Below are 20,491 nucleotides of genomic sequence, written 5' to 3' on the forward strand. Positions count from 1 at the left end.
TGTAAACGTTGCACTAATACACAGCACCTTTGGGACATTTAGATAAAATATTTAAGGCCAATTAAATATTATTAAGGCCCATCCCTTATACGATTATTTAAAAAGTAGTGCCATCATTTTTCTATCTGGGTCTCACCAATAGTACCAGTTGGGTATCTTGAGCCTGCTGAGAACCCTGTGACTGCTTTCCTATCACTAGCCAGTGCCTGCTGTACCTCCCAGGTATTCTGTGACAACCTCACCCTTTACTGTTCAAGTTAAGCACCAGTGCCAATTGGACTTTGTTACTGCTAACTACTAAAAGTATTCTGAACCTTGTATTGGACTTAGTGCTCTGCATAAGGCCTACGGTCAAACTTGCTGATTCTGGAATATTCAATCTGAACTACTAACTGTTCTTGTGCTTATCAATCAGTAAAGATGTAGGGGCCAATTTAACATGCTGCGAATGCAGCTGTTTCTGTGTGAGCCTTCAGGCTCACTGGAAACATAAGTTAAGAAGCAGCGGTCGTACAGCGGATCATGTCCGTCCGACATTTGTTAAATCGGCCCCTTAAAAAAGACTTTCATTGTTCTGTGTGTCTGTTCCTAAGTGGTTATGGGAATGATTATTTATTGTATGTATTTAACAAAACTAGGGAAATTTAGTAGCTACAACCCTACATTATTACTAGTGTTCTTAGTTTCATGCAAAAATTTCAGTTTATTTCATCTGCATTAAAGAAAATTAAATTCTACATTTAACTCCCCCCCAAGACCTTGAGCTTTTTGATGTTAAATAAAAATCTTAGAAAAGTGCCGCAGTTTTTATGCACATTGTTTTCAGGGAGGTTTATCCTTGAAATTCCATAAAATTTAAACTAAATGATTTTCTTTCTTTATTAAACCTAAAAGTGTATTTTAAAATTAATTTTGTTTGCAGTTTTTTTTTTGTAAAACAAATATTCCTGTTCAGGGAAAGCATATGTTGTAATGGTTGTAACCCACGACACTGTGCACCAATAAAGCAGTGGAAGTTCTGTTTATCAGCCAATGAATATTCACTCCATAAGTCCCAATTGTACACAGACATGCACTTCCTATTAGCTCAAAAATCAAAATAAGCAGCTTTAACTTAATCATTTCTTCACACTAAAAAATATTTTTACATGTTCAAATAGTGCTCTTTCATATGCATCATATAGTTTTAATTTACAGTTCTTTTAAGAACTTCCTCATTTATATAACCTGTAGAAACATCCTAAAAGCTATTAGCATGCTCAAAAAGATAAAGTGCTCAACCAGGGAATGAAAAATAGTCTAACAGCTTGTTTTATGACTACTCACAACCACAGGAGCAGCTTATTTCCCCTAGAATGCACCTCTCACTGAGAGGAGGTTTTCTGTGGTGTATCAGGTTATCTCTGCCTAAAAAAATGGACAGTGCAGTCCCATGATACCCATCCCTATATAAACGAGGGATATGGCAACCTCAGATATATGTTTCAGCTTTGTGTGAGCCTCATCAGTGAATTGTAGCTATAACCCTCTGGTCGCACAAAAACACTGGATATCAGGTACACCTTTGGTTTCCCATCATCACCCTTTGGGAGACAAAGCCATAATTTGCATTCACAAAAAGAGAGAAACTTCGACCAAGAAACAAACAAAAGCATAATAACGTGGTCTATGGCTAGTCAGTCAACACTCCTAGAACATTATTTCATCTAGTTTTAAACTGCATCTTTATATGCAGACAAAACTATAAAATTATCAACTCACTCTGTGTAATACATCTTAGCAGATGTCAATGCAAGCTGTCTTGATGAATTAGCAGCTCCCCAGCTAGCTGATCTTCAAGTAGGTTGTTGACAAACTGCAGAATACTCACAGAAAGTCTTATACACCACTGTCAGTTCCCAGATCAGCAATCAGAACCGTTTCATCAAACCTTAAGTTCTTTTCTCTTAGGCAGGTTATACAGCAGGAAGCTGAAAATAGATTTTTTTTTGCTAGAAGAAGCCTGAAAAGTGAAATAAAAATCATGAATTAGTATATACCAATGGTTTAAAACAATTCCAACTGTTTCCTAGTGATTCTCATTACTTAACCCCTTAATGACCACAGCACTTTTCCATTTTCTGTCCGTTTGGGACCAAGGCTACTTTTACATTTTTGCAGTGTTTGTGTTTAGCTGTAATTTTCCTCTTACTCATTTACTGTACCCACACATATTATATACCGTTTTTCTCGCCATTAAATGGACTTTCTAAAGATACCATTATTTTCATCATATCTTATAATTTACTATAAAAAAATTATAAAATATGAGGAAAAATTGGGGCGTGTCTAGCCGGCGGCCATGATAAGTCGCACTTCACAGCAGCTCTAGAAATACTGGAAGAAATTTATATATTAATCCTCAAATATTACTAAGTACACTACTTCAGATCGATTTAGGGACATGTTAAACCCTAGCCGCTGAGAAGAGGTCAGTGCCTAAATCTTCAGTGCTGTCTACGGAGCTATTTTGGATACAAAGAGACGCCGGCCTTCTACTACTACTTCTAACTTTACTAACCCCCCCCGGGCAACCGGGTTAAACACATACTTTTCACTGCCACTTCATGATGGAGACTTTTTATTCACACATCCGCCTACTACTGAGGGAACTTGACAGTAAGCTAGATAGCAACTTTAACGATATGAGGAATACTATGAGAGATACCTTCAAGCAAGATGGCGCCGGACGTCACTCTGAGAATTTTTAGAAAAATCCGGTACAGTTAGCAGAAGCATTCACCACTGGTGTGCGCTCCTTATCCCAGAGGGGGAGTCCTATGCAGGACCTAATTTTGATTACAGGCGGCAGCAGTTTGGGCAAACGTTTGCAGAGCTCGGATGATACCCTGCCCCTCTGCCTTGAAATCCCGCGGAGATTGTCACTGTCGAGCAGTGCTGTCGTGGATTGTGAGGTCTCTCTCTGGGAATTAAGCATACAGGGCCCACAACTCTCAGTCCCTGCTACTCCTGACCCTGCAGATGTTCCGATACTTAACTACTCACCCCTAGGCGCGGATCAGGGAGGGGAGATGAATCCCTCTAACGGAGACGCAGAACTTGCTTCTACTTTTTCTAAGAGACATGCATATGTAGATAAGGTTCGCTGGGCCTTGAGACAGCACCTCTTTGGCAGGCTTTGCCGTTCTTCTCCGGCTTGGGAGACCCTCATTGCTTCTCAAGCAAAGCTGAGTGAACACTCTGGCTCGTTATCTGGGCATCGCACTGGAGTTGGCTGATTTGACACCCGTCTTGCCCTTACTCAGAAAGATTTTGTTTTTTTTTATTATCTTTATTTCTCCCCAACATATCCGGATTTGAACATCAGGATAATGTCAACTCTCCTTGTTGCACTATAAACAGTATTTGCAACACATTTGCCTGCGTTCTTCGACATAAACCTGCTCAGCAAATGCAGATGTTGGTATAATATTATGCCTGAGACAAGACGCTACCAATTATTTCCTATTGTATATCTTACTTTACATACTAACCAGTCTTGTTTTACAGCTGTAATGTGTGCACATTTAACTATGGTAGCCTTTAACTAAGATACAGAATAAGCATAGCATTAACTATAGTAATTATATTTACTTTTCTATCTAACTCAAACAAGTGGGTGTTTAGACCCCTCCTGAAAGTTTTTAGATCTTTGGACAGAGAGTTATCCTACATTAAGCAAACAAACTGCTATACTAATACAAGCTTATGCCCCAATGACTACTCACTAGCCCTTAGTCATATTTTGTACTTATGTTCGCAAGCCCTAACTTAGGGTGCTCATATCCTGGGCTTTTTGGTTTGCCTATTTGTATATGCTAGAAAATATTTGGATAATATTTGGTTGACTCCAGCCTAATCATCCCGTATACAGTTCTACCCATATATACCCATTTACGCACTCTGAAAGGTACCAGAGAGCTCTACTCATCTCTGTAGGCTTAGCAAAATGTATAAGTCTCAGTAGGTCTTGAAGTAACTCTCCCGTGGGAGAGCTCCCCTTTTTATTTCAGGTTATGCATATACTATATCAATCTTGCCCATGGGCTTATATCCTGATTCCTTGTGTGGATCTCACCTATTTTTATTATAAACTTAATTAGGTAGCCAGACGTTATCCTGTTATATTGCCCCTTGCAGCCTCAGCGATAAGCTGCCACCTATTTATTATACTCCATACTTAGCACCTACCATCAGCGACACATTTCATACTTAGGGCCTTTAAACATACCTACGCTGCACACTCTCCCCAGCCCTGTGCTGCTGGGGGTCTTCATAATTCTGCATAATAGACAGGCGGATACAGGACACATTTCATTGTTTACTTTATATATACCAAATCTCCCTGTCCTCCAGATATAATATGTGTGTAACTAACCGTTTTAGCTCTCTATTGAGTTACAGGATGTATGTTGTATTGACTACAGTAATCATACTTAATGCTACGCATAACTCACATAAATGGGCACAGTACTTATAGTTTCTGTATATATCTTATTGGTTTTGCCCATGTAATACCTCATATAGATTTCACCTACGCCCACTATAGACCCATTTATGTACCCTGAAGTTATTTTACTTTACTGCCCATTATAGCCTCAGCAATGAGCTATTACCTATCTATCTTACTCTGTATCTAGCATCTAGCTGCGCTCTCTACATGCGACATAGTATAAACTATAATCTGTCCACCTTAAAGAATATGAGCTGATAGCTATTACCATCTCCAAGCCATAGTATATTAACCTCTCTCTACTATATCCTTCACTGCTACAGGATGTTACACTTTTTGAGCATTTATTAAACCTCCTCCATCACCACTGCTCATTAATAATATCTTGAAGATTAGGTGTTAACCTATACATTTTAACCCAATAACTTCCATTTTTCCATCAAATAATTTAAGTATGTTATAATATTGTTATATAGACAAATTATCTGTATAAGCGATGCTTACCCGCTGACAATTCCCTAATTCCCCCCTTGCTTTTTATGAAGCTCTTGACATTATGACCCTGACTTTAACATTACGAAGCGTTTAAGTACAAATTAGTTCAGAATAAAATGGGTCTATATGGTAGCTACAGTGCTCTTTCAGAGTACATTTTTAACATTATGGCCCGGAATAATAGCTACCCATATGAGGAAAAATTGAAAAAAACCCCACTTTTTCTAACTTTGACCCCCAAAATCTGTTACATATCTACAACCACCAAAAAACACCTATGCTAAATAGTTTCTAAATATTGTCCTGAGTTTAGAAATACCCAATGCTTACATGTTCTTTGCTTTTTTTTTGCAAGTTATAGGGCAATAAATACAAGTAGCACTTTGCTATTTCCAAACCATTTTTTTTTTCAAAATTAGCGCTAGTTACATTAGAACACTGATATCTTTCAGGAATCTCTGAATATCCATTGACATGTATATATATTTTTTTTTTAGTAGACAACCCAAAGTATTGATCTAGGCCCATTTTGGTATATTTCATGCAACCATTTCACCGCCAAATGCGATCAAATAAAAACAAATTGTTCACTTTTTCACAAATTTTTTCACAAACTTTAGGTTTCTCACTGAAATTATTTACAAACAGCTTGTGCAATTATGGCACAAATGGTTGTAAATTCTTCTCTGGGATCCCCTTTGTTCAGAAATAGCATACTTATATGGCTTTGGTGTTGCTTTTTGGTAATTAGAATGCCACTAAATGCCACTGCACACCACACGTGTATTATGCCCAGCAGTGAAGGGGTTAATTAGGGAGCATGTAGGGAGCTTTTTGGGGTAATTTTAGCTTTAGTGTAGTGTAGTAGACAACCCCAAGTATTGATCTAGGCCCATTTTGGTATATTTGCGATCAAATTAAAAAAAACGTTAAATTTTTCACAATTTTAGGTTTCTCACTGAAATCATTTACAAACAGCTTGTGCAGTTATGGCACAAATGGTTGTAAATGCTTCTCTGGGATCCCCTTTGTTCAGAAATAGCAGACATATATGGCTTTTGCATTGCTTTTTGGTATTTTGAAGGCTGCTAAATGCCGCTGCGCATCACACATGTATTATGGCTAGCAGTGAAGGGGTTAATTAGGTAGCTTGTAGAGAGCTTGCAGGGTTAATATTAGATTTAGTGTAGAGTTCAGCCTCCCACCTGAAACATCAGACCCCCTGATCCCTCCCAAACAGCTCTCTTCCCTCCCCCACCCCACAATTGTCCCCGCCATCTTAAGTACTGGCAGAAAGTCTGCCAGTACTAAAATAAAAGCTATATTTGTTTTTTTGGTGTGTTTTTTTAAAGCATATTTACATATGCTGCTGTGTAAAAGTCCCCCCTTAGCCCCCAACCTCACTGATCCCCCCAAACAGCTCTATAACCCTCCCACTCTAACTTAATTGGCGCCATCTTGGGTACTGGCAGCTGTCTGCCAGTACCCAGTTTATAAGAAAAAATGTTTTTGTTTTACATTGTTTTTTAACGTTTCTGTAGTGTAGCTTCCCCCCACACAAAAACCAACCCCCCACCCCTCCACAATCTCTTTTTGTGTTTTTTTTTTTTGTTGTGCTTATGCCACTTTTAACTTTTAACTTTTTATTCATTTTCCGTAGTGTAGCGGTTCCCACCCGCTCCCGCCCCGTGCACGTGCCCGCCCGCCACCCTCCGCGCACGCGCGCGCGTCCGTGCGCGCCCCCAACGGTCCCACCCCCGATCCTGCCCCCCTCGACGTCACACGGCACACCGATGGCCGCCCACCCGCCTCCCAAGTCGGCTCCCACCCACCAACGATACCGGCCATCGATGTCCGGTGCAGAGATGGCCATGTAAGGTTATTGCAGGATGCCTCCATATCGAGCTTCCAGCTGCTTTCCACACCGAGGACGTGCAGGGTACGTCCTCAGGCGTTAACTGCCTTTTTTTTGAGGACGTACCCTGAACGTCCTCGGTCATTAAGGGGTTAATCAGGAAAGTTATACAAACTTCACACTCTCAGGTATAAACCCCAATTTGGAAACAAGGTGACGTGCAATTAACCTGTTGTGCTCCAAAACCATAGAAATGTGTGTATATGTCTTGTGATGGGATTTGAACAGGGGCATTATTAGTATAGTGGACGTGTGTGCCTGTGGAGTTATACATTTAGCTCATTTTTGGCTAGATTACGAGTTTTGCGTTATGAGTGAATAAGCAGCGTTATGGCTCTTTTTTACTACCACTGCTATTACGAGTTTTGCAGGTATAGCTGTACCACACACACTTTTTTGGCCGTCATGCAACATAACTACTGCACTTTTTAAAAAGTCCTTTTTCAATGGGACTTCCACAGCGGCGGTATTACGAGTTTGCCTGTCCAGCCAAAAAGTGAGCGGTACAGCCTATAAATACAAGATCCGTACCGTAAACTGAAAGTCAGTAATTATAGGTTTTAAGCTACAAAGCTGTAACATAAAACTCATAACTAAAGTGTTACAAAGTACACTAACACCCGTAAACTACCTATTAACCCCTAAACTGAGGCCCTCCCGCATCGCAAACACTAAAATAAAATTATTAACCCCTAATCTGCCACTCCGGACATCGCCGCCACTATAATAAACATATTAACCCCTAAACCGCCGCTCTCCTGCATCGTAAACACTAGTTAAATATTATTAACCCCTAATGTCGCCGCCATTATACTAAAGTTATTAACCCCTAAACCTCTGGCCTCCCACATCACTAACACTAAATAAATATATTAATCTAACCCTAAGTCTAACCCTAAACCTAAAACCCCTAACTTTAATGTAATTAAAATAAATCTAAATAAAACCTACTATTATTACCTAAATAATACCTATTTAAGACTAAATACTTACCTGTAAAATAAACCCTAAGCTAGCTACAATATAACTAAATAGTTACATTGTAGCTAGCTTAGGTTTTATTTTTATTTCACAGGCAAGTTTGTATTTATTTTAACTAAGTAGAATAGTTAGTAAATAGTTATTAACTATTTACTAGCTACCTAGTTTAAATACATACAAATTTACCTGTAAAATAAAACCTAACCTAAGTTACCCTAACACCTAACATTACACTAAAATTAAATAAATTACATTAATTAAATACAATTAACTAAATTGCAAAAAAAAAATAAACACTAAATTACACAAAATAAAAAAGAAATGATCAAATATTTAAACTAATTACACCTAATCTAATAGCCCTATCAAAATAACCCCCCCCCCAAAAAAAAAAAAAAAACCTAGCCTAAACTAAACTGCCAATAGGGCCTTTTGCAGGGCATTGCCCAAAGAAATCAGCTCTTTTACCTGTAATAAAAAAATACAAACAACCCCCAACAGTAAAACCCACCACCCACACAATCAAACCCCCCAAAAAAAATCCTATCTAAAAAACCTAAGCTCCCCATTGCCCTGAAAAGGGTATTTGGATGGGCATTGCCCTTAAAAGGGCATTTTGCTCATTTTCATTGCCCAAACCCCTAATCTAAAAATAAAACCACCCAATAAACCCTTAATAAAACCTAACACTAACCCCCGAAGATCCACTTACAGTTTTTGAAGACCGGACATCCATCCTCAAGAGAGCGCAAAAGAGAGGGGGGAGAGAGAGGGGGGAGAGAGAGGGAGCAAGGGTTGGAACCGCAGTACTTAAAAAAATTGGCCCGTGTACACGGGCTTTAGGACTAGTATACATATATTAGATTAACAATACATAATGATATCATTCTTATTAATCAGACAAAGTTCAAAGTTAGAAACAGTGAGAAATTTTTTTATGTAAGGTAACTAAAAAGAAAAATAGTAAAACTATGCTCATACATTTATAATTAAAGTCTATGCTCACTTCATTACAGATAACAATATTACGCTCTCATGCATATTTCTAACATATTAATACATATCTGAAACAGAATGGACATTTCCATGCTTTGTAGTTTCAGCACTCTTAAAATATAGTATAAGATGATATGATAAATCCTTTTCATAGAGACCCGTGGTCTCCATCTTGTTTTAAAATCCAGCAAATTTTTTTTTTATTAAAAACAACAAAATGTAAATATTGCCACAAATAATACAGGTACAGAATATCACATACTCCTAGCATTGATCACATCCAATGCTATCTCACACATATGAAATGACAGATTTCCCTGATAATAGCTGTTGAAAAAGTATCAAAGGATGAATGAAATTTATGTCATTATAATAGTACAATTTAGTAAATAATCATGAAGTATATTAAAGGCATCACATTGTCAGAAAAATACAAGGAAATCATATGGAAAAACTTAGATCAGTCTGTTAAAATGTTTCCATTGTAAAAGCATAATAAGCGTTAATTATAACAAATGCCTGAATTTGAAAGTCATTTAAATGACAAAAATTATTAATCAGTGCAAAATATTAATTTTAAGATGAGTAACTTTAAGAAAGAAAGAGGAACCACTGAATAAGAATACTTAAAAAAATAGTGCTAAACAAACAGTGCTGGGAAAATTATATTCCTGTATATTTAGAAAGAATAAAAAAAGGACAAATAATTTTGAGTTTTTACTTTTGTAAAATATTATAGCTGACCTTAAAGGGATGTTAAACTTTGTTTTGTTTTTCGTCCATTCCATAAAAAAATTGACTTTTAGGAAGTATTACATTTATTTTATTTAGCTGCAAATAATGGATGTTTTTTTGCTTAAAATAAAGTCAATTTTGATTCTCTGATTACACATCCTCTGTAAGTAGTGGATTCCTCTCTTCCTCATCTCTTCTTCCCTACCTTTCGGTGTAGAAATCCTTTTCTGAAGTGTAGTAGTCCCACTTACTCCTGCCCCCTCCCCCTCGTGCTCCCATCCAGCAATGGGGAGCCCACCTGCCTCCGACCTGACCCTCCCACACCACCAAAGTACAGCACCTCCGCAAACTGATGCAGAGAGGGACACAGAGTGTCTCTTTGGCATCAGTGATCTTCTGTAATACTATTTCTGCACTGCCCCACTCGAAGGACATACAAAAATAGTACAATTTCACGGCTGTCAGTGAGATCGCTGCAGAAAGAACCCAGGGCAGCAGTGCCATACAGGGTACGATGCGGTTCATTAAGGGGTTAAATAACTGCAATCATGTTTGCGCGACTTGTAGGTGTAAGTTTTTTCAACTTTTTTGGCTACATTGAAGTCTATGAGGGAATGCAATTTTGTACTCAAGACTTCTCAGTCTATTTGATACCGTGACTTTGTGAACGCGAGAGAGCAAACTTTATGCTTTCAAATTGTAATACAAGTGTGAATTGCCGAGTTCAAAAAAATTAATAATTCAAGAGGTTTTAATGTCCGAACGCGAGCACAAACTACAGCTCCACTCGTAATCTAGCCCCTATTCCTTTTGTCATTGGCTCATCAAATATTTTTGGTTATTACCCAGTAGTACATTGCTGTTGATCTAACAAAGGATGCCAAGAGAATGAATCAAATGTGTTTTATATAATTAAATTGGAAAGCAGTTTAAGAGTATATGCTGTCTGAATCACGAAAGACACATTTTGCAGTTCATGTCTCTTTAACGTAATTAAAATGTAAGGTGATTATTGGAAATTGTATTCTATACTATATACAATATATTAATTTCTGTTAGATACAATGTACTTAAAGCATCAGAAAAACCAGAGCCAATCTTGCTAATTAAATAGATAATAGTATGGAAATTGATGAACAGTTTTATTCAACATAAGTCATTTATCCAAATTTAGAAACCGCAAGGAAATGAGAGAGAGGGGACTGGAAAAGAAGAGAAGAGGGGATAATTTATTTTAATTTAGTTTTTCTTTTACAGCACATAGTTAAGGTTTTCTTTATTATCAGAATTGTGATGTGTGTATATTTTATCTACACTATTAAGGCTGACATTAAACAAGCACTGGGTGGGCAAGGCTCGATCCAGCGAATCTGTCAGCCCGGTATCATGGCCAGCGGCTGCTTGTGCAATGCTGCCCACTGCTAGTGTGTCAAATTGAGCCTGCATGGGATATCAAACACCTCAGTTGGACTTGTCTGGGGTTATTTTAATCAGCCAGCTAATAGCTACTTCTTAATAGTGATGTCGCGAACATAAAAATTTGGGTTCGCAAACAGCGAACGCGAACTTCCACAAATGTTCGCGAACGGGCGAACCGGGTGAACCGCCATAGACTTCAATAGGCAGGCGAATTTTAAAACCCACAGGGACTCTTTCTGGCCACAATAGTGATGGAAAAGTTGTTTCAAGGGGACTAACACCTGGACTGTGGCATGCCGGAGGGGGATCCATGGCAAAACTCCCATGGAAAATTACATAGTTGATGCAGAGTCTGGTTTTAATCCATAAAGGGCATAAATCACCTAACATTCCTAAATTGTTTGGAACAACGTGCTTTAAAACATCAGGTATGATGTTGTATTGATCAGGTAGTGTATAGGTTACGCCCGCTTCACAGTGACAGACGCGCGCGCGTGCACGGGAGGAGGCGGGCAGGCGCGTGCACGGGGAGGGAGCAGGTGGGAAGCGCTACACTACAGAAAAAAATGCTTTTAAAAGTGGGAGAAAGGGGTGCAAAATATTTAGTACTTGGAAATCTAAGTGATCTGGGAGCGGGTGGGGGATTGGTCTTGTGGGGGGGGGGAAGTTACACTACAGAAAAATGAAATAAAAAAAAAAAAAAAAAAAACATTTTATTTGCAATATGGCCCCCAATAAGGCAGAGGGGGAGGGTTAGGAAGCTGTTTTGGGGGGATCAGGGAGATTGGGGGCTAAGGGGGGGATCTTACACAACAGCATATGTAAATATGCTAAAAAATATATATATATATATATATATATATATATATATATATATATATATATATATATATATATATATATATATAAAAAGATAGCTTTTATTTTAGTACTGGCAAACTTTCTGCCAGTACTTAAGATGGCGGCGACAATTGTGGGGTGGGGGAGGGAAGAGAGCTCTTTAGGAGGGATCAGGGGGTCTGGTGTGTCAGGTGGCAAGCTGATCTCTACACTAAAGCTAAAATGAACCCTGCAAGCTCTCTACAAGCTACCTAATTAACCCCTTCACTGCTGGGCATAATTCATGTGTTGTGCGCAGTTGCATTTAGTGGCCTTCTAACTACCAAAAAGCAACGCCAAAGCCATATATGTCTGCTATTTCTGAACAAAGGGGATCCCAGAGAAGCATTTACAACCATTTGTGCCATAATTGCAATTTCAGTGAGAAAAGCTAAAGTTTGTGAAAAAGTTGACTTTTTTTTTAATTTGATCACATTTGGCAGTGAAATGGTGGCCTAGATCAATACTTGGGGTTGTCTACTACACTACACTAAAGCTAAAATTAACCCTACAAGCTCCCTACAAGCTCCCTAATTAACCCCTGCACTGCTGAGCATAATACACGTGTGGTGCGCAGCGGCATTTAGCGGCCTTCTAATTACCAAAAAGCAATGCCAAAGCCATATATGTCTGCTATTTCTGAAAAAAGGGGATCCCAGAGAAGCATTTACAACCATTTGTGCCATAATTTCACAAAATGTTTGTAAATGATTTCAGTGAGAAACCTAAAATTTGGAAAAATGTAACGTTTTTTTTTATTTGATCGCATTTGGCGGTGAAATGGTGGCATGAAATATATCAAGATGGGCCTAGATCAATACTTTGGGTTGTCTACTACACTACACTAAAGCTAAAATTACCCCAAAAAGCTCCCTACATGCTCCCTAATTAACCCATTCACTGCTGGACATAATACACGTGTGGTGCGCAGTGGCATTTAGCGGCCTTCTAATTATAAAAAAGCAACGTCAAAGCCATATATGTCTGCTATTTCTGAACAAAGGGGATCCCAGAGAAAAATGTACAACAATTTATGCCATAATTGCACAAGCTATTTGTAAATAATTTCAGTGAGAAACCTAAAGTTTGTGAAAAAATTTGTGAAAAAAGTGAACAATTTTTTTTATTTGATCGCATTTGGTGGTGAAATGATGGCATGAAATATACCAAAATGGGCCTAGATCAATACTTTGGGATATCTTCTAAAAAAAAAAATATAGATGTCAATGGCTATTCAGGGATTCCTGACAGATATCAGTGTTCCAATGTAACTAGCGCTAATTTTGAAAAAAAAAAATGGTTTGGAAATAGCAAAGTGCTACTTGTATTTATGGCCCTATAACTTGCAAAAAAAGCAAAGAACATGTAAACATTGGGTATTTCTAAACTCAGGACAAAATTTAGAAACTATTTAGCATGGTTTTTTTTTTGTTGGTTGTAGATGAGAAACAGATTTTGGGGGTCAAAGTTAGAAAAAGTGTGTTTTTTTCCATTTTTTCCTCATATGTTATAATTTTTTTTATAGTAAATTATAGGATATGATAAAAATAATGGTATCTTTAGAAAGTCCATTTAATGGCGAGAAAAACGGTATATAATATGTGTGGGTACAGTAAACGAGTAAGAGGAAAATTACAGCTAAACACAAACACCGCAGAAATGTAAAAATAGCCCTGGTCCCAAACGGACAGAAAATGGAAAAGTGCTGTGGTCATTAAGGGGTTAATGTACACTACTGTTACACCAGATATGAGTTGCACTGGTGTGACACTGTGCCCTGGCAGGCACTGAAACGCACACGTGTGAAGGAAATTGACTGCTATTATTTCACAGTCAAAAAAGTGTTGTTTTTTTTAAATGTACACTACTGTTACACCAGATATGAGTGGTGGCACTGGGCAAGTGGGCTCAGTATACGCTGTGAGCCTGACACACACGCTGGCAGGCAGGCAACTGCAATTAGATTACAAAGGAAAAAAAAAAAAAAAGCAGACTGATGTTCTAGCCCTAAAAAGGACTTTTTGGGGTGCTGTCCTTACAGCAGAGATCAGATGAGTCCTTTAGGACTGTAGTGGACACTGAATACACTAGCCTAGCTATCAATTTCCCTATTAAATCAGCAGCAGCTATACTGTCCCTCCTCTCACTAAGAATGCAGCTTCCGAATGAATCTAAAATGAATGCTGTCCAGGAGGTAGGAGGGTCTGGGAGGAAGGGTCTGCTGCTGATTGGCTGGAATGTGTCTGCTGACTGTGAGGTACAGGGTCAAAGTTTTACTCAATGATGATGAATAGGGGGTGGATCGAACATCGATAGAATTCTATCAGCCAATCGAAATCTAAGGGACGCCATCTTGGATGACGTCATTTAAAGGGAAAATTCATTGTTCCAGAAGACGTCGTAAGAAGAGGATGCTCTGCGCCGGATGTATTGAAGATGGAGCCGTTCCTCGCCGGGTGGATGAAGATAGAAGATGCCGTCTGGATGAAGACTTCGGCCAGCTTGGGTGAAAACTTCTGCCAGCTTCACTGAGGACTTCTGCCGCTTCGTTGAGGATGGATGTCGGTCTTCAAAAACTGTAAGTGGATCTTCGGGGGTTAGTGTTAGATTTTTTTAAGGGTTTATTGGGTGGATTTTAATTTTAGAGAAGGGGATTGGGCTGAAAAAGAGCTAAATGCCCTTTTAAGGGTAATGCCCATCTAAATGCCTTTTTCAGGGCAATGGGGAGCCTAGGTTTTTTAGATTAGGTTTTTATTTGGGGGGGGTTAATTGTGTGGGTGGTGGGTTTTGCTGTTGGGAGGGATATTTGTATTTTTATTTACAGGTAAAAGAGTTGATTTATTTGGGGCAATGCCCCACAAAAGGCTCTTTTAAGGGCCATTGGTAGTTTATTGTAGGCTAGGGTTTTTTTTTCTATTTTGAGGGTGCTTTTTTATTTTCATAGGGCTCTTAGATTAGGTGTAATTAGTTTAAATATTTTATAGTTTATTTTTTATTTTGTGTAACTTAGTGTTTTTTTATTTTTTGTAACTTAGTTGTTAGTTTTTTGTAACTTAGTAATATTTAATAGTAGATTTAAATAACTTGAGTAGGGTTAGGTGTTTAAATATGTAATATAGTTAATTTAATTTGTAGTTTAATGTAATTTTAGTATAATAGTGTAGATTAATTATTAGTTTAATATAGTTTAATGTAATTTTAGTATAATAGTTAGGGTAGGTTAATTAATAGTTTAATATTGTTTAATGTAATTTTAGTATACTAGTTAGGGTAGGTTAATTAATAGTTTAATATAGTTTAATACAATTTTAGTATAATAGGGTAGGTTAATTAATAGTTTAATATAGTTTATTTTAATTCTAAAGGTAAGTTTAAATTTATTATAAGATAGGGATGAGTTAATATTTAATGTAAAGTTAGCGGGTTGTTAGGTTAAGGGGTTAATAGCTTAATTTAGTTTATGGGGATGTGGGGGGCTGGCGGTTTAGGGGTTAATAGTTTTGGCGGTGTTTAGTGACATAGTATAAATAAAGTTGGGAAAAAGCCGAATAGCAGCGAGATCGATGACTATTAGTTAACAACAGTCCGCTGCTCATTGCCCCTTACTCGGTGCGCAGCATTTTGACAGCTTTTTTTGTAAATATGGAGAGCGTATTCAGGTCAGCGGCTTCGATGTTAGGTGATGTTAGGCGAGCGTATTGGTGCAGTTGAATGCAGTACAGTTGACGGCTTGATAAATAGGCCTCTTGGACTCATCTTATTGCATCTGGACTTTGAAAAGGAGAAATCACTCTAAAATTGTTTTCCCAAATAGTACTTCACCCCTGCACACGTAAAATTAACAAAAATATGACAAATTTTTGCGTGGGGAACTTTGACAGTACTGTAGCTTGCCAAGCTAGAAATTTGTGGTTATACAAGGGTGTATCTTGGAGAATTAGAATAATGGACATAGGATTATTAGGAGTTTTTCCAATAAATCTAATGTATACTGGTGGCTCAATGAAGCTATAGGTTTAGTTGTTTTCAATTTATATACAAAAACTAAACTGCTTAAGCCCAAACAGAGTCAGAACATTAAGATTAAGGCTTTAAACATATATCCATTAATATTTTATAGTTTCAGGTAATATATTATAATTATTTTCACTGTTCTTATACACATAGTTGCTAAATATCACTTAGTAAAAGGCTACAGGAGATAGAAGATCACATAATATTGAAAGTGGGAGACAATTAAAAATGGCAGCAAGAAACAGGTGTGAGCTGCTATTGTAATGACTGGGTCAGCCAACAAGGTCATCAGCTGCCAACATGTGTGGCCACTAGAAAGACAGTTTATCCGCTCCTTGTCCTCCCAGGTCTCACCAGTGGACTAAGGCACAGCCAATGGCTAATCTTCATAGTAAAGTTTGTCAATAAAACGTAGCCTCCAAGTTTGAGCTGTCAGGAACTGGTAGAAATTGCTAATCTATAAAGGGCCAGATTACAAGTGGAGCGCTAACTAACGCTCCCGCTCAAGCGTTAATTGCCCTAGAAGTAAGTTTGTGTGCATTGGGTTGAGCTCATATTATGAGTTGAAAGCAAACTGTTTTTGCTTGCTAACACGATGAGTGCAAAAAGTCGAAGTTAGAATATCGTGCGTGCATTCATTTATTCCGCCATAGAAGTCAATGGAAAAAAAACACCCCATCTCGCTCAAACCTAATTGCGTATTCTTATGTATGCTAACCCGACATAAAAATATCAATTTTTCACATTCCAATGATCTTCACATAGAAGAATATGTGTCATTTCGCTCCCCGTTGTGCCGCTCTGGCTGTTGCCAGGGAAGCGGCGATTGCTGTGTGTGGCGATTATGTAATCGCCGCACTTCAATTCCCCTCTCAAGCCGGTTGGATCCTTTAAAGTCCTCCTTGGCACGAATCGGCGCCTATGTAAGTACCTGCATAACTTGCATACACTGCCAAGTATTGGACTTTGTGTGCTCCTGGGTGTTCCTAATTGCTGGATTGCCTTATTGTTACTGAACTCTGCCTGTCTGACCACTCTGCTATTTAACCCCGGAATTGCTGGATTGCCTTATTGTTACTGAACTCTGCCTGTCTGACCACTCTGCTGTTTAACCCCTGAATTGCTGGATTGCCTTATTGTTACTGAACACTGCCTGACTGACTACTCTGCTGTTTAACCCTGAATTGGTGATTCCTTGGACTGCCCTGTTTACCGTGAGTACTGCTTACCTCATTTCATACATCTCACTTTGTTCTGGGATATTTCATTATCCTTCCACTTGATGCTGGGATAAGAAGACTACTGGCCAAGTTTGGTCTGACAGGGAAATTTCACATGAGCATTACATTATGTTCTATTTATTCATAACTAAATATTTATATATATATATATATATATATATATATATATCTGATTGTATTTTGGTAGAATATATATCTATACCTATATATATATACATACATATATATATATATATATATATATATATATATATATATATATATATAAAGATGATTATGTATAGGAATAGATATATACAGACAGATATATATAGGATATCTATTTATAAATACTTAGAACATATTCTGCTATGTACAGAACATTGGAATGTGAAATATGTACAGTAAATACACAGTATAACACTTTATTAAATATAATTATTGAATAAATATGTTTTTACATGGTTTCATCTACTTAACTGCGAAGGGCTCCAATGCACTTATATGTATGTATATATATATATATATATATATATATATATATATATATATATATATATATATACATATATATATATATATATATATATATATATACATATATTATTATTATCATCATTTATTTGTATAGCGCCGCCAAATTCCGTAGCGCTGTATATACATACAGTATATACACATATAGATACATAAATACATATGTATACATATATAGACATATATACATATACATCTTTAGACATCTGAGTATCAAAGCACTTTGCCTGACTTTTTTTTTCTAACACTTGAGACCTCATACCTTTGAGCCCTTATAACTTTTGTGTGCAATATATTTTTGTTAATATTTTTTTTATTAGATAGTGTTATTATGAGTGTAACTATACTTTGTAATATATTTTTGATGTGTTTTGTGCAACTTTTTAGTTTCGCAAAACAGTTAACCAGAGCTCTGAAGTCGCGGTAATTATTCTAGCATAAATCACGATTGTGCTTAAGGGATCGTGTTTACTGTCAACTCGTAATGTAATAGCTTCCAATGCCTTCTCATTTTCCAAGGGTGGGAACAGTCTCTTGATCCTTGTTTAATACTTTTGACTAGACTACTGCCAACCAAGCTCTGTGTAGGTCAGGTTGCAAGGAAATATCAGGTGGAGAGTAGTGATGTCGCGAAGCTAAAATTTTCCGTTCGTGAACGGCGAACGCGTACTTCCGCAAATGTTCGCGAACGGGCGAACCGGGCGAACCGCCATAGACTTCAATAGGCAGGCAAATTTTAAAACCCACAGGGACTCTTTCTGGCCACAATAGTGATGGAAAAGTTGTTTCAAGGGGACTAACACCTGGACTGTGGCATGCCGGAGGGGGATCCATGGCAAAACTCCCATGGAAAATTACATAGTTGATGCCGAGTCTGGTTTTAATCCATAAAGGGCAAAAATCACCTAACATTCCTAAATTGTTTGTAATAACGTGCTTTAAAACATCAGGTATGATGTTGTATCGATCAGGTAGTGTAAGGGTTACGCCCGCTTCACAGTGACAGACCAAACTCCCTGTTTAACGCACCGCACTGCATTATTCTAGGGCCAAAGGGAATCACAGCACCACGACCACGACGGCCCCTGCGGGGTGGCCTGCCTCTGCCTGTCATTTTTTTTTTCGATTAGTGGTACTATGCGTGCAAGCTACTGTGACAACAGATATGAATGGCACTGTGCACTGGCAGAAGTTGGCAGAGTAGACGCTGTAGGCCTGACACACACGCTTGCAGACAACTAACTGCTATTCAATCTATTACAGTCAAAATTGTATTGTTTTTTTAAATGTACACTACTGTTACACCATATATGAGTTGCACTGGGGTGACACTGTGCCCTGGCAGGCACTGAAACGCAAATGTGTGAAGGAAACTGACTGCTATTATTTCACAGTCAAAAAAGTGTTGTTTTTTTTAAATGTACACTACTGTTACACCAGATATGAGTTGCACTGGGGTGACACTGTGCCCTGGCAGGCACTGAAACGCACACGTGTGAAGGAAACTGACTGCTATTATTTCACAGTCAAAAAAGTGTTGTTTTTTTTTTAAATGTACACTACTGTTACACCAGATATGAGTTGCACTGGGATGACACTGTGCCCTGGCAGGCACTGAAACACACACGTGTGAAGGAAACTGACTGCTATTATTTCACAGTCAAAAAAGTGTTGTTTTTTTTTAAATCTACACTACTGTTACAACAGATATGAGTTGCACTGGGGTGACACTGTGCCCTGGCAGGCACTGAAACGCACACGTGTGAAGGAAACTGACTGCTATTATTTCACAGTCAAAAAAGTGTTGTTTTTTTTTTTAATCTACACTACTGTTACACCAGATATGAGTTGCACTGGGGTGACACTGTTCCCTGGCAGGCACTGAAACGCACACGTGTGAAGGAAACTGACTGCTATTATTTCACAGTCAAAAAAGTGTTGGTTTTTTTAAATGTACACTACTGTTACACCAGATATGAGTGGTGGCACTGGGCAAGTGGGCACAGTATACGATGTGAGCCTGACACACACGCTGGCAGGCAGGCAACTGCAATTAGATTACACAGGAAAAAAAAAAAAAAGCAGACTGATGTTCTAGCCCTAAAAAGGGTTTTTTGGGGTGCTGTCCTTACAGCAGAAATCAAATGAGTCCTTCAGGACTGTAGTGGACACTGAATACACTAGCCTAGCTATTGATTTCCCTATTAAATCAGCAGCAGCTACACTGTCCCTCCTCTCACTAAGAATGCAGCTTCCGAATGAATCTAAAATGGATGCTGTCCAGGAGGTGGGAGGGTCTGGGAGGGAGGGTCTGCTGCTGATTGGCTGGAATGTGTCTGCTGACTGTGAGGTACAGGGTCAAAGTTTTACTCAATGATGACGAATAGGGGGCGGACCCAACATCGCATATGTTCACACGCCGTGGCAAACTATTCGCGACATCACTAGTGGAGAGATATCAGTATGTGAAAAAAATGTTGAAACAACACTAAAAAGGCATTTAAGGGGTGTATCATTGAACAGCAAAATATGCATTTTCTTTTAATAAGTTTACATTTTTTATTTGTATGCAGACCTTTTGAAATGCATAGCTTAAAGGGACAGTATACACCAATTTTCATATAACTGCATGTAATAGACACTACTATAAAGAATAAGATGCACAGATACTGATATAAAAAACCAGTATAAAATGTTTAAAAACTTACTTATAAGCTCTCAGTTTAGCTCTGTTGAAAAGGCAGGTGGAAAGCCCACTGCAAGTGAGAAATAAGACACTCCCCCTCCCCCTTCGTTTGCATATAAAAAGAC

Source organism: Bombina bombina, chromosome 5, assembly GCF_027579735.1.
Source record: "Bombina bombina isolate aBomBom1 chromosome 5, aBomBom1.pri, whole genome shotgun sequence".
In the NCBI taxonomy this organism is placed as follows: domain Eukaryota; kingdom Metazoa; phylum Chordata; class Amphibia; order Anura; family Bombinatoridae; genus Bombina; species Bombina bombina.